This window comes from Carlito syrichta, unplaced genomic scaffold (assembly GCF_000164805.1).
Source record: "Carlito syrichta isolate Samal-C Ts95f unplaced genomic scaffold, Tarsius_syrichta-2.0.1 Scaffold308796, whole genome shotgun sequence".
Classification (NCBI taxonomy): Eukaryota; Metazoa; Chordata; class Mammalia; order Primates; family Tarsiidae; genus Carlito; species Carlito syrichta.
Genome location: NW_007252892.1, coordinates 138,725 through 152,663, shown reverse-complemented (window position 1 = coordinate 152,663; position 13,939 = coordinate 138,725).

Below are 13,939 nucleotides of genomic sequence, written 5' to 3'. Positions count from 1 at the left end.
GGCTTGGCGAGGAGAGCGTCCCTCGCGGCCGGTCCGGATGTTGCGCGCCCAGAGCCCCGGGCAGGCCCAGGCCGAGCCGAGGCCGGCCGCCAGCTGGCCTTGGGAGCGTTTCAAAGAGAAAGCGCGTGTGTTCTGTGCTCCGGGAGCCGCTGAAAAGCACGGAGTCCACCCAGAGGAGTAGGAGGCGTGCTGCCGTGCCCAGAGCGCATGTGGAAAGCTGGGTTCTCACGACTGTGCCTGGCCCAGTGGAAAGAAGCCGGAAGCCGAAATGCAGCATCGAGACCAAAAGTGAGGCGAGGCGTGTTCTTATTTCACCTTTGGGCGCAGGCTCCCGTATCAGAAGAAGTGAGTGGCCTTCGGCCATTTGGTGGGACCGGCTACTCCTGGGTAGCCAGATTCCTGAGATGAATTTTAAAATATATGTGTGCACACGTGCGCGGGCCCGTGTTCATCTTAAAATAAGAGGCGGGGAAAAAAAGACTAGATAAGTGAAATCGATTTCTGAGAATTTTCAGTTGCCAAGACTGAGTTGCCAACCAGGTAAGTCTGGATGACTGGGGGAAAGAAAGAGTAATACCCAACCTGGAAAGACATTTCTGTTCACGATAGCACAGGCATGACACCGGCCCAGTGCCCGCCAGTGGTGGACGAGAAGAAGAAAGTCTAGTACATACACACCGTGGAATGCCATGCAGCCGCAGCCAAGGATGGGATCACAACCTTTGCTGCCGCATGGGTGCAGCTGGAGACCATCAGCTAAGGGAACTCACACGGAAACAGAAAATCGAAGGCCACATGTTCTTACTTAACAGTGGGAGCTAAGCATTGACAACATGTGGGCATAAGGATGGAACTACAGCCACTGGGGGCTCCCAGAGGGCGGCACGGGGGCCGGGGTTGAAAAGCAACCTACTGGGTGCCATGCTTGCTATTTGGGTAACAGTCTCAATGGAAGCCCAAACCTCACCCTCACGCGATATATCCATGCAACAGTCCTGCACTTGTGCCCCCCTTGAATCCAAAATTAAAAAATATTAAAAGAAAAAGAGATCCTTGAGGGCCTGCCATAGAGCCACAGTTATGCCACATACAAGATCCTTTATGAGGAATCCGCCCATCCTGATTGTTCACCTAGAAGCTGTTCAGTCAAGCACTAAAGGTCTAGATGCCAGGATATGAATAGCTAAGTAATAATTCACAATAATCTTATAACAGGGTCTGCTAGTTTTGATATATGTAAGAAAATATTATGAATTAAAGGCAGACAAGGCTGGGAAGTCTGAGAATTCTTCATGCGGCGGGCAAGTTTTCATACATTTAGTAAATTTTTATTGAGTATTCGATAACCTTGGAAGACAAAAATGGCTTTACCCGATGTTGCAGATTTGGCTGTTTGTAGATGGGAGGAAGACTCCAGGGCGAAAGGCAGAGGGTTGGGGATGGTCCTCTCTGCTCCAGGGATTCTGAGGGAGTCATTCTGGCTTGCGGGGTGTGTAGGGGGCTATACAGAAGCATGAAGATTTGATTTTCATTTTGTGCAGAAGCTGCGATGTTTCCATAGAAGAATGGCTGGCTGTTGGCAACACACAGATGACAATACGCCTAAAGGTGATCTCACAGATACCTCTTTTACGTTGAGGAATCCATTTCTACTCACCTCCAAGTTTCCCGGCCCTTGTGTCTGCTCTGACTGCGAAATTCCTGGAAACCACGATGATGTCAAGAGCGTACACTTGACCCACGCTAATAACAACCGTATAGGTCACCCTCGGCCGGGTTATGCTGCCGTAACAAATAATCCCCAAGTCCAAGAGGCTTCCAGTAGCAAAAGTTCATCTTTTGATCCCATTGCATGTCAGCTGTGACCTTGCTCTCCAAGCGGGAATAAGGCCATTCTCCCTCTAGCCTAGTGACGGCCCCATCTAGAGCTTTGTGCTCTCAAGGTGGAAGGGAAAGAACGGTGGTGGAGCCTGAAACAGTGTCCTGCTCCTGCTCAGACGTGGTCAGCGTCACTTCAGGCCCCCTCCTACTGCCCAAAGCGGGTGACAGGGGCAGGTCTGTAGTCAGCGGTCTGAGGAGGAGGAGGCAGTCCCACAGGAAGGGCCACGGGCCCACGGGAGCAGAACGCAGTGACCTGCCTTCTTCTGCTTGTGCAGGGCAGTGACAGACGGATCCTGAAGCCAGGAGGGCTCGAGTCTTTCCCTAGGTGTTTGCTTTCTCTTCTCTTCCTTTATTTGCTCAGTCTGTACGCATAGTATGGCTCACCATGTAGTCAGGGCTTCCTGAATTTCCTTTAGGGATATTTTATGATTTTTAGAGAATAATCTTGCCTTCCTTCGATAAATTTATTGCTCAGAGTTGTGTGTGTTCTGATGTTATTGAAGATGGAATTATTTAATTGCCTGTTCATGGTTTGCTTCTGGTTTATAAAATTAATTGATTTTTATATGTTAACCCAATGTTCTCTGTGCTAAATCCAGTTATTAGTTTCAGTAGCATTTCTACTTGGGCAGTGGGAGAGAGTGTAGAGAGGGAACAGCCTCCTTCTGTCGGGAAGGTAGGCAGACATGGTTCTGAGCCCCTGGAAGCCGTAGCAACCAGTGAGTTGACAAAGGCCTGAGAAAATAAAGCCACCAGGAAGAAGGAGAGAATGAAATATGAGAAGTGCAACAGTTCAATCACGTCTGCCCTTCCTGCAAGTTGGTAGAATCCTGTTTTGTTTTCCAAGGTAGTTGTTAGTGGGCTTTGGCCACTTGACACCAGAATTATGACTGGAGGTGAGTCAATACAGTATTAGAGGATTATTATCTTGACAACATTTTATAGTATTTTCGGCATGGTATATTTTCAACAGGTGCTGATCCCTAATAAACATCCATCACCCTAAACTCTACCTCGGTGCCTGTGTCTGGAGGGCACACTATAACACTAAATTTCTACAATAAAAAAGCTTTAACAAATGAGCAAATTAATTTAGGGGAAAAATCATTAAGATCATAAATCAATGAAAATAAAAGACAGATCATAAATAACATTTGCAAATCTAAAAGTTGGTTCTTTGAAAAATGGTAATAAAGTCAATAAACTTCTAATAGAACTGATCGAGGAAAAAGAGAAAGCGTTTACATTTCCAATAGCAGCATGAGGCAAATGCATCACTCAAGGTCCTGATGACATCAGAACGATAATAAAGCAATATTATGAACAATTTTATGCCAATAAAGTAGATAGCTAGATTAAATGAACAACTTCCTTGAAGTACACTTTACCAATATTGACAGAAAATGAAATATGAACATTACATTTATTAAGGAAATTTAATTTGTTATCAAAACATCCTCATTACAAAAAACCCCTTCACACTTAGATAATTGCACACTGAATTTTGTAAACTAATGAAGGAAAAAATAAGCCCAATCTTACCCAAACTCCTTTATAAACTAGAGTGGAAAATAACATTTTCTCACTCAATTTATGAGGACAGCCTATTGCTGATCCCGAAACACAATAACTTGGAATTCCAAGACCACTTGCTGCAGGGCCTCTGGAGAAAAGCCTACAGCTACCTCATGGTTAAGTGTGTAACACTGAACATTTGTCACAAGACCACAAACAGGCAAGAGTATTCATACTCTTTATTTCTATTGAAACTTGCTAGCTAGTACAATAAGGAAAGAAAAATAAACAAAGGCACAAATGTGAGAGAAGAGGAAGTAAAGCTGTGTCTGTTCACAGAAAATCAAATGTAGAACAATTATAAGTAATTTACATACAAAAATAAAGCTACTAGAGCTAATAAGTGAATATAGCCCAGAGGACATTAGGTTACATGCAACTCAATTGAAGTTTGCCTATCAGCTGAAAATTATGGAAAAGTAATGAAATAATTCCATGTTTATTAACATTAGAATACATACAACTTTGAGAAGCAAATTTGTCAAAGAAGTACAAGATTGTTCTGTAAAGACTACAAAATAGTCCTGCCATAAATCAAGAAAGCTGGAAATAAGTAGAGATATATATCATGTGTAGAGATTGAAAAATGTCAGGTTTTCCAAAATTATTCTGTAGATTCAAGGCAATCTCAGTAAAGATGTAACAGATGTTTTGTGACAGTTGATAAACATTTCCTAAACTTTTTATAGAATTGCAAAGGATTTAGAATAATCAAATTGATCTTGAAGACTAAGTATAAAGCTGAAGGATCCACAATACCTAGCTGGCATCTTGGCTGAGGACTACAGCAATCAAGTAGCTGTGTATAAGGTAAATGGCTAGAAAAATCTGAATCAGAATGGGTGCATGGATAGCTCCACACTAAGGCAGTCAACTGAACGTTTAGCTCCCTGGGCACAGTGTGTTGGCCAGTGGTGTTGACCGTGCATGAGAAGGTAGGACTTTCCAAGACTCCCCTGGGCATCTCTTGTCCTCTGCGCTGGGCTGTGGCCAAGGGCATCCTTGCTTCTTTGAGTCACGTGGACCACGCAAAGTCCACATTCATTCCAGGGATGAGCCCAGCCACGTGTTCTCTGAAGGTGATGTCAGCGCAGCCACAGGGATGAAGAGCAGAAGCACAGTCGAAGTTGGAGGAGACCACGTGGTACTCGCTGCCGAGATGCCCTCAGGAGCCTCTGACCAACACCTGCCTCCCCACTTCACAACCCTGGTCCCAGGCAGCGCTCTCCAGGTGGCGGGTCAGCCCCAGGACACAGGACCGGCATGCAGAGGGACACACCCTGCAGTGTCCCACTTAGCTGATGATGCAGAGTGATTTTTCAAGGCAACACTGAAAAGATAAATTGGGAAAAGAGAAATCTCCTTAACAGATATAAAAAGTAAAAATAAGACAACCCTAAGCTGGACCACGTGCCATGTGTTCAAATACCAAACACAACTCCTAAACCACACTATGCACACATTTAATTCAAGGTGATATACAAGATGGAATACTATGCAGCTATAGAAAAGAACAAAATCATGAATTTCGCAGCAACCTGGATGGAACTAGAGTCTATAATATTGAGTGACCTCTCACAGAAACAAAGATCCGAGTATCATATGTTCTCACTCATATAGTGGACCTTGAACATCCAACGTAATACTATAAGAAAATAACTGACAGTGGTGGGAAACTATGGGGGAAGGGGAAGGGAGATGGAATTAACGATAGTAAATATCTGTCTGGGGACGAGGAGACACCTTTTATCAACAAGGGTGCCTGAACAAAGCATATTTGTATACCTAACCCTTAACTTACCCCACAATATCAAAATAAAAAATATTGATTAAAAAACCACTAAAACATAAGAACCTCTAACAGAAAACAAGAGGGTATTTTCACAAGCTCAAGGGTAGGCAACGATTCCTTAGGTGAAACCCGGAAATCCTTGTCAATGAGAAGATAAATTAGACTTTTGAAAACGAGATGACGTTTCTTCAAAAGTCACCATTAAATATCTGGGTGGGCAAAGCCATGACTGGGAAAAAATATTTCCAAAATATATGTCTGACAAAAGATATAGACCCAGAATATATAATCTCCACAATGAAACAATAAACAAGTACTTTACAAGAGTACACATAAATGGCCAATAAGGAGAGAAAAAATGTCTAACATCAATGAAGTTCAGATAAATTATCATTAAAATCTTGGTGAGAGAACACTCTGCTTCATTTAAAATGACTAAAATAATAATAATTTAAAAATCCACAGAACAGATGACACCAATTTCCGTGAGGGTGCTGAGCAGTCAAAATTCTTCAACAATGCTGGTGGGTGTATACATTTTCCCATGATGAAAAAACTGGTAATTTCTTATAAAGTTAAAATAAGTAGTTTCCCTTTGATATGGCAGTTCTACTCCGAGTTACTTACCTAAGAGAAATAGAAAACTTAGGGCCAAAGGGGGAAAAAAGACATATGAAAACCCATCTAGCCAGGCTCGGTGGCTCAGCCTGTAATCCCGCACCTTTGGGAGACTGAGGTGAGTGGATTGCCTGAGCCCGCGGGTTCGAGACCTACCTGGGCAACTTGGCGAGACCTCATCTCTACAATAAATCAAAAAATCAACCGGGCGTGGTAGCACATGCCTGTAATTCTGGCTACTTGGAAGACTGAGGCGGAAGGATCGCCGGAGCCCAGCAGGTCGAGGCTGCGGTGCCCAGGAGCGGCCACTGTACTCCAGTCTGGGTGACAGAGTGAGACTCCAACTCAAAACAAAACAAAACAAAACAAAACAAAACAAAACAAAACAAAAACCCGTCCATCACAGCCTTATTCGTGACAGCCCCGGGCCAGAAAGGATCTCAAGCCCCATGATAAGAGAGCGGGTGGAGACAGCCTGGGCACTCCTACACGGAGCACACTGGATACAAGTGCAACACTCCATGGACAGAGGGGAGCACGGACCCATCTTAGATGATCTGTGGAATGAAAGAAGCCGCACACAAACACATGCATGCTGTATCACTTTATTTATTAGAAGTTCATGGGCAACCGAGTCCATGCCAGAAATAACAATAAATTTGGTTCCTTCCCCGGGGGAGTTGGGAGGGGCAGGGGACTTTCTGGGGTCAAGAAAATAGGCTACATCTGGATGCAAATGTGAGTGACACTGGTCTGTCGTTTTGTCAAAGCTGTGCCACTACACTGGATGCATTTGGGTGGATGGAGTTACCCCAAAATAGGAATACAAAATGTGTGATAGTTGGGAGTGGGTGGGCTTTCAGACCTAACAGAATGACACTGTGCTGTGAATGGCTGGAGGTGGGCGGTGGTCCTATTAGAGGCTTCTGACGCTGTTCTGTTCCCTTTGCTATGTGCCATGTTTTCCATACTGAATCATTCCTGTCCCCTCCTCATCCCTTACCCATAGTGTGTGCAGGTGGGCCGCTCAGTACCTTTGCTGGGTCTCTGTGTGTTGGTGGAAGGGGGTAGAGGAGAGAAGCAGAGGAAGGCGAATTTGGAATTTATTCATTTTCTTGGAAAATAGTCAATGACTTGATTTCGTTTCTCTCATGGAGTGGTAAGTTGGGAAAAGCCAGTTCAATTTTTTGCATGCAAATGCAGACGTCCATATACCACCCCTGATTCCTGTTGTCAGAAAAAGTCACCTGGTGTTGGTACAGCCATTCAACACGTTTTTGGGGACTCATTCTGGGAGGATATCTGGGGTGCCTTCTAGTCATCAAACCTGTTGTCAGTGCCTGCCCATCTGGCTTCTGAGTCCAGCAGGGTGGCTGCCGGATATGTGAGACTCCGCATCTTCCCAGCTGGATGTTACCTACCAGCGACATCTCCACACAAGGTGTTCTGTTCTCTAGAATCAACGTGTGGAGTCTGTCTCCATGCCTAGCACCTCTGTGATTCCATCCTGCATGCCTGGAGTCTTGAGTGGGCTGCTGTGCACAGGAGCCCACTAGTCAGGGTAGTCAGGCTCTCTGGACAGTCATTTGGTGCAGGCACATTGTCCTGCTGTCCTCGTGAGGCAGAGTGGGTCTGTCCTGCGTGGTCAGAGCATCTTAGACAGCCATCCACCTTACGGATATGCAGAGAAGTCTGGTTGAAATATTCCCTTCACCCACGTGTTCCTTTCTCTGGGTGCATTGGGTTCTCTCCTCCATGCAGACCTCAAGGTGGGAATGAACTTGAGGCTGGAAACCACCATCCAGGTCTGGCCAGTCCATGGGGTTTGGAACCTTGGTGTGAATGCCTTCAAGGTAGGACCAGGTGTTTCTATGACTGCAGCCACGGCTGGCCTGAGTTATCTGATTTCTGCCTTGTCCTCTCTCTGCTCAGTCCAAGGATTCTCCTGAGATGGACCTTAAGGATGTCTCCCAAGATTTCTGTCCAGCTCAAAGGAAGTCAGAAAATAGAGAAGAAAATCCATCCGAGTCCATAGAGTAACTCTGCCAAGTGCAGAGTCTACATGGTTGACGCAGTGGTTCACGTAGCCCAGAACCCAAGACATGGAGGGAAAATCATGTCCTATCTTCAAATAAAATAATAATGCTCATGATTCAGGACATGATCAAAATAATCCTGTCTGCTTATTTACAGCAGTTTCATGACTGTGCTTGGGGCTAGTCACATGCAAAAAAATACAAACACTTTGTGCCAAAACCCTCTTGAATTCTACTGACATCTAAAGTGATTGGGTGTTTTGCTGTAGATATTCATGTTAATGGTGGCTACTTCAATTCCAAGTGGACAGCCCAGTACTAGAAAAAGGAAGATTTTACCATGCATCTGTTTAGCAGCTGCAGCAGGGTTGCTTATTGATAAGCTTATAACTGCGTTATGAGATGTGGGCACATTTTGCTATTAAATATTGACCAACAAATTAGTATTATGAAAAATGGACAAGCTACCAAGTAGTTCATGTGAGCTGACCCTTGCCAGGCATGCTGTTAGCAAGTGTTGTATCTTTTACACATTTTATTTATTTATTTATTTTTTTGAGTTGGAGTCTCACTGTCGCCCAGACTGGAGTGCAGTGGCCGCTCCCGGCCACCGCAGCCTCGACCTGCTGGGCTCTGGCGATCCTTCCGCCTCAGCCTGCCAAGTAGCTGGAACTACAGGTGCACGCTACCACGCCCGGCTAATTTTTTTGATTTATTGTAGAGATGAGGTCTCGCCTGCCCAGGCGGGTCTCGAACCCGCGGGCTCAGGCAATCCACTCACCTCAGCCTCCCAAAGGTGCGGGATTACAGGCTGAGCAACTGAGCCCGGCCTACACATTTTAAATTGTTAGGAACAATTACAAGAACTCTTTCATATTAAACAGTGTTGTGTGTGTGTGTGTGTGTGTGTGTGTGTGTGTGTTGATGTGAGTGAAGAATGTAGAATAATTTTTGGAAATCTTAAATGGATCATATCCAAACCCAGGTACTCATTCCAAATTCTAAGCCCAGAAATGTATTTTTCAGGAATTTCTACCCCTACACTTTTTTTCTAACAAGAATCAGAATTAAATTTATCAAGGTGTTATTTTTTTCCAGTGGACACACAAAATCATGAAAAAGATGACATAATGTTTCTTCCTTTAAAAGTAGCTTTAATCCTTCACAGATTGCTCAAATAAAATGGATTTCAGACACGAATGCATGTCTCTTCATTATCTGAGGTTAATGTGATAAAGAAAAGGAAGAATATTAATAAAGGCCTGTAAGACCTTTATTTTCTGTAAGTAAGTTGGACATTTTAAAACTATACAAACTTTTAGCTTTTAGGTCAATAATTTATAAATACTCCCGAAACATGGAAAGAATTCAAGTGACTTTCTGGTGTGCCCGTTGTCCAACAATGTCATGTAGTCAGACACACAGGACACTCGCAATTAGACCCACACTCTCATTTCTGAATTTATATGTTACAAGAGGCATTCTATTCTTAACAGTTTTTAACAAACAGAAATGCAAACACATGCAAAAAAAATTTCACAGAATTCATCCACACGACAGTTACTTGGAAGAGACAAAATTTGTTGCTTAAAAGCTAAGAGAAGTTTGAACAAATAGAAGTAGCTTAAACACCATTTTGGGGGGTGAAACTAGTCTCTAAGAGAAAGACTAGCTAGTCTCTAAGAGAAAGACTCAGTGGTGTTTAAAATTAACATGACCTGTGTATCCTGTGGAGAGAAGCGAGGTAGGAAAGGGAATGAAAGAGAGAAGCAACCAAGAAGGAAAAGAAAGAAGAGAGAGACAGAGAGAGAGAGAAGGAAAGAAGGAAGGAAGGAAGGAGGGAGGGAGGGAGAGAAGGGGAAAGAGAAAACAAAGAAGAAAACAGTCTGCTACCTAATAAACAAATATTTTATTGTCACAGAAACATCTTCAGGCCAGGAACTTCAACTTCCCACAATTATCATTTTCAGTCTCAAAAGCAAAGAACCAGAGAACAGTCGAGTTGCAAAGGACTTTGGTTGAACAGGTGACACATTCCCGGGTGAGCCGTGCCCAACAGACACCTAACCTGGCCCTGGACGTCTGTGATGGGCCACAGGGCCTGCCAGTCTTTCTCAGCTGAGTAGGGTCTCTGTCCAGCCACCGTGGGCCTTCCCCCCCTCCGGGCACTTGTCACCCATGAACACTGAGCTCTTATGGTGACCCTGGGCTAAAGCCACAGTCTGCTGGTCCACTGCTCAGCTTTTAACATACAACATCCACCCTCCATCCCCACAGGTGCGGATTTGCAATTATTTTTTCTTGGTGCAGTTGATGACCACCTCTAGGCTAACACCAGGGCACTTTCGAGGTCACTGGCCTATGTGCCTAAGATGTCCTCAAGGGGCGGAGTCTAAGTGGCTGCCATGCCCCTGACTGCCACGGCTGGGCCCGCTTCGGCCCTCATGTGGAAAGTGCTCATCCCACAGCCTTGCAGGGCTAGGGGCTGTTTGCATTGCGGTGCTTTTTGTTGGTGATCGGGCTGTTCGCGGTGGCCCCAGTGCGCAGCTGAGGTGCTGCCTGGTGTTCCCAAGCGTACCGGGCTGTGATGTGTCCTAGGGAGAACGACGTGCGCTCGAGAAACTTCGCTGGGCCTGGGGCTCGTGCTGTGGCTGTGAGGTCGGTGTCAGCGGTCCACCGTGGGCCTCACATCCGGTGTCCTTGAGCAGGAGCACTCATAAGCAAGGTTAGGCATCGGCTGCTGGATGAGAATGCAGCCACCAACCTAACCACGAAAGCCTCACCCTGGGTCTCCCCCAGGAGCCACGCACTCGGCTAAGTCAGACTCGATAGGACGTGACTACCACACGCAACGAGAGCCGATGTCTCCAGCCTGCGTTGCTCTCTCTCTCTCGTGGCTGACCCCCTCTCCGAGCCTGTCTTGTGCCACCCCTGTGCTCGATGCCAGGCTTGTAGTTGGGACGCGGGACAGAGGCACTGGGCCTTGCCCCACTTCCTCTGCAGCGGACACAGCACAGCACACCTGTCTGGAGACGGTCCGGTCGCAAGAGGTGACGGCCAGCTCTGGGATCACCAACGTGGAGACCGTTCTCTCAAGAGGTTTCCACGTGGGAACACCGGCCAGGTGAGAACTGTCCAGGGGGAGCAACTGAGTAGGTGAGAAGAGGGAGGCAGGGAGCACCGAGGAGGGGGGACAGTTGATGGACGAGCCCCGAAGCTGGAGGCACAGACCTTTCTTCCAGGCTCTGCCATGGAGCCCCCTGTAGATCAGGGTGGCAGGGGCAAGCTCATCCACGTTCACAGGTGAGACACGAAAAGCTGCTTGCTGGAGATCATACCTCCTCGCCGTTTGTGGCTGACCCATGGTGAGGCTGGGGGACATGCGAGCTTTCTGCTGGAAAACCTGGGTGACCTCTGCTCAGCTCCTCGCTTTCTCTCTCACTCTCAGTCCTCCCCTTGACTCTCCGCCTGGCGTCCTCTGTGGAGTCCAGCCTCCTGCCTCTTACAGGGGAGTGGAGGCCTCTCGGTTCCCAAGACCACCCGAAGTCTCAAATCCCCAATTCCAAGACAGGCAGCACCTGACGCTCATCTCAAGCAGCCCAGCTGCCTTCCAGGCTCAGACGCCGGGAAACCTTGTGAGTTAATTGCATTCTGTGTCATTAGCTCCAGGTCGGATCGGGCCGCCTCGATTAAGAGCTGGCACTGGGGAGATGGGAAAGGGTGAGAAGTCCAGGACAGAGGGGACACATGCGCGCCACGGCAGCGTCGACCTTCCCCCCAGGCCTGGGGCTCTAAAAGCGCCCGGCATCCGCTGCCTTCAGAGATCCCTTTGCATGGTTTCGCTCACGTGTGCGCACACACACACACATACGCACACACACGTGTCCTCGGCTTGCTTGAAATCACTTTCGCGAGGTCATTTGCAATGGCGACAGGATTCTCGTGCTGTCAGGGCCGATGCTGCTGGTTATTCTTTTGCTGTGTTGGATGACATTCATACGAGTCCATGACATCATAGCCCGTGATTGCATTAAAACCCCCAAACTGCTAATTCTGGATGAAAATCGAGTCCCCTGGGCTGACAACAGGGCCTGCGGCCATCTGCTGTGGAGGTGGCGTGTGCCGTGTTGCGCGACCCGGCCCTTGGCTTACGTGCTCATGGCCTGGGTGGACGGGCCCCTCCAGTCCTGTGAGCACCGATCCCGGCTTCGGGGGCACATCCTGACTTGGAGGAGGGAAGAGAGCCGAGCGGGTGTGGGCTGTGGGCGGGGCAGGGCTGTGGCGCAGTCTCTGAGCTGCGGCGTCTGGAAGCTGCATGGGCCGCGCTGGCGCTGAACAGTGGAGGGCAGTTTCCGAAGTGAACTGTGCTTCCTTCCGCAGGCCCAGAACCCACATCGTGGGACGGAGACCCTCTGCCCCGCGCTCCTCTCTCCAAACCTGGCCCCTCCTTCCAGCCCACCCACAACCCCTCGCCTCACCTTCGGCCTCCCAGGGGTCTGGCTTTGGGTCTCCCAACACAAGCCTCCCACAGAACAGAACAAGGTGTTGACCTGCATGGCTTGACTCGAGAGTCACCGTGAAAGCCCCTTGCCCGACCCCCTCAGATCTCCCGCTGGCGAGGGCAATCCACGCGTGGCCGAGTCGCTCGCCTATGGGCACCGCAGGTGCCCGGAATACCAGGCGTCCTGGCCAGTGGGTGCCGTGCACACCCCACCCCTTCCCCGTGCTGCATCTCTTGATTGAGGTGGAAAAACCGGCCACTCGCTCTCCAGGCTTCCTTGAAGCAAAACATGATCCTGTGCCCCCAATTTGACCAAGGAAACAGGAAAACTAATGATGCTAGGCTGGGGACCTTCTGGAAAGATGCTTTGTGTCCCCTGAAAGGGACACGGGAGAGATGGCCAACACTGCCTGCACCTGTCTCCCTTGCTTCGGGACGAGGGACTCTAGCTGGTGTAGGGTGGCAGAGGCCAACCATCCCCCAGACAGCAGAGGGGCCAGGTTTGAAAAGGTGGTCTTGCCCAGGCTGGACTTGAACTCCTGGAGAGAGGAAGAGAGAAGGACGGAGGCAGGGAGGGAGAGGAGAGAAGAGGGCGGGAGGGGAAGGGAGAGGAAGGGGGAGGAGAGGGAGAGAGGGAGATTCAGGGGAGGGGGAGGAGAGGGTGAGAGGAGAAGGGTGGGAGACGGAGGAGGAGGAGGAAGAAGTAGAAACGGAAGCAGCCATACGCTGTCCCTGCGCCTCGGATGCGAGCTTCCACCACTCCCGCCTTTGCTGTGGGTCCCACCTGGTCCAGGCACAAATCCTCGAGGGCCTTCTGGAAGGCCGGCTACCACAGTCCTCAAGAGGTGCTGAGCTGCATACTAAGGCTAACTCGCTTGGAGCAGTACCAAGCACACACTGAAGTGACGCAGCAGTGGTCGTGGGCGCCTGGCGATGACGGCGGCCGAGGCCCGGGCTGCCCAGCAGAGATGCAAGGCAAGCCACATACTGTGTGAGCCGCGCGTGGGTTTTTAAAGGTCTGGTTGCCACGAGCTGAACCGCACACCTTCTGTTCTCCAGGACTGCCTTCCTCTCCTGTAGGTTGGGCATGGCCGCAGGCCCCACGTCTCTGCGGGGGACACAGAGCAACTGGCCGGCGCGTCAATACATCTGATGGGATGCTGAGTTCTTGGCCCGACGGGGCTCTTGGAAGGGTCGAATAATTTCGCCATCATCAGATCTCCTGCAACAGTTCTTTCACGCACGGAACTTTCATTGACAAGGTCGAGGCCCAAAACAACATTTGAAAGACCATCTTGTTTTCAAAAGCCATGTCTTCCCTGCTGTGATCGCAGGAATTACCTAACGGGCAGGGTCTGACACGGGAGAGTTAGAACCACCCCTCTGCTGCTTTGTTGCATTTTTTTGTTGTTGTTCAGAAGTTCATACTTACATAAAATGCTAGCCTTCCACATGCTAATAACAGCTGAGAATTTAAAAAGTATTACTAATTTCTTGTACTGTAAAAATGCAGTTTTATGAGTTTTTACTGAATAA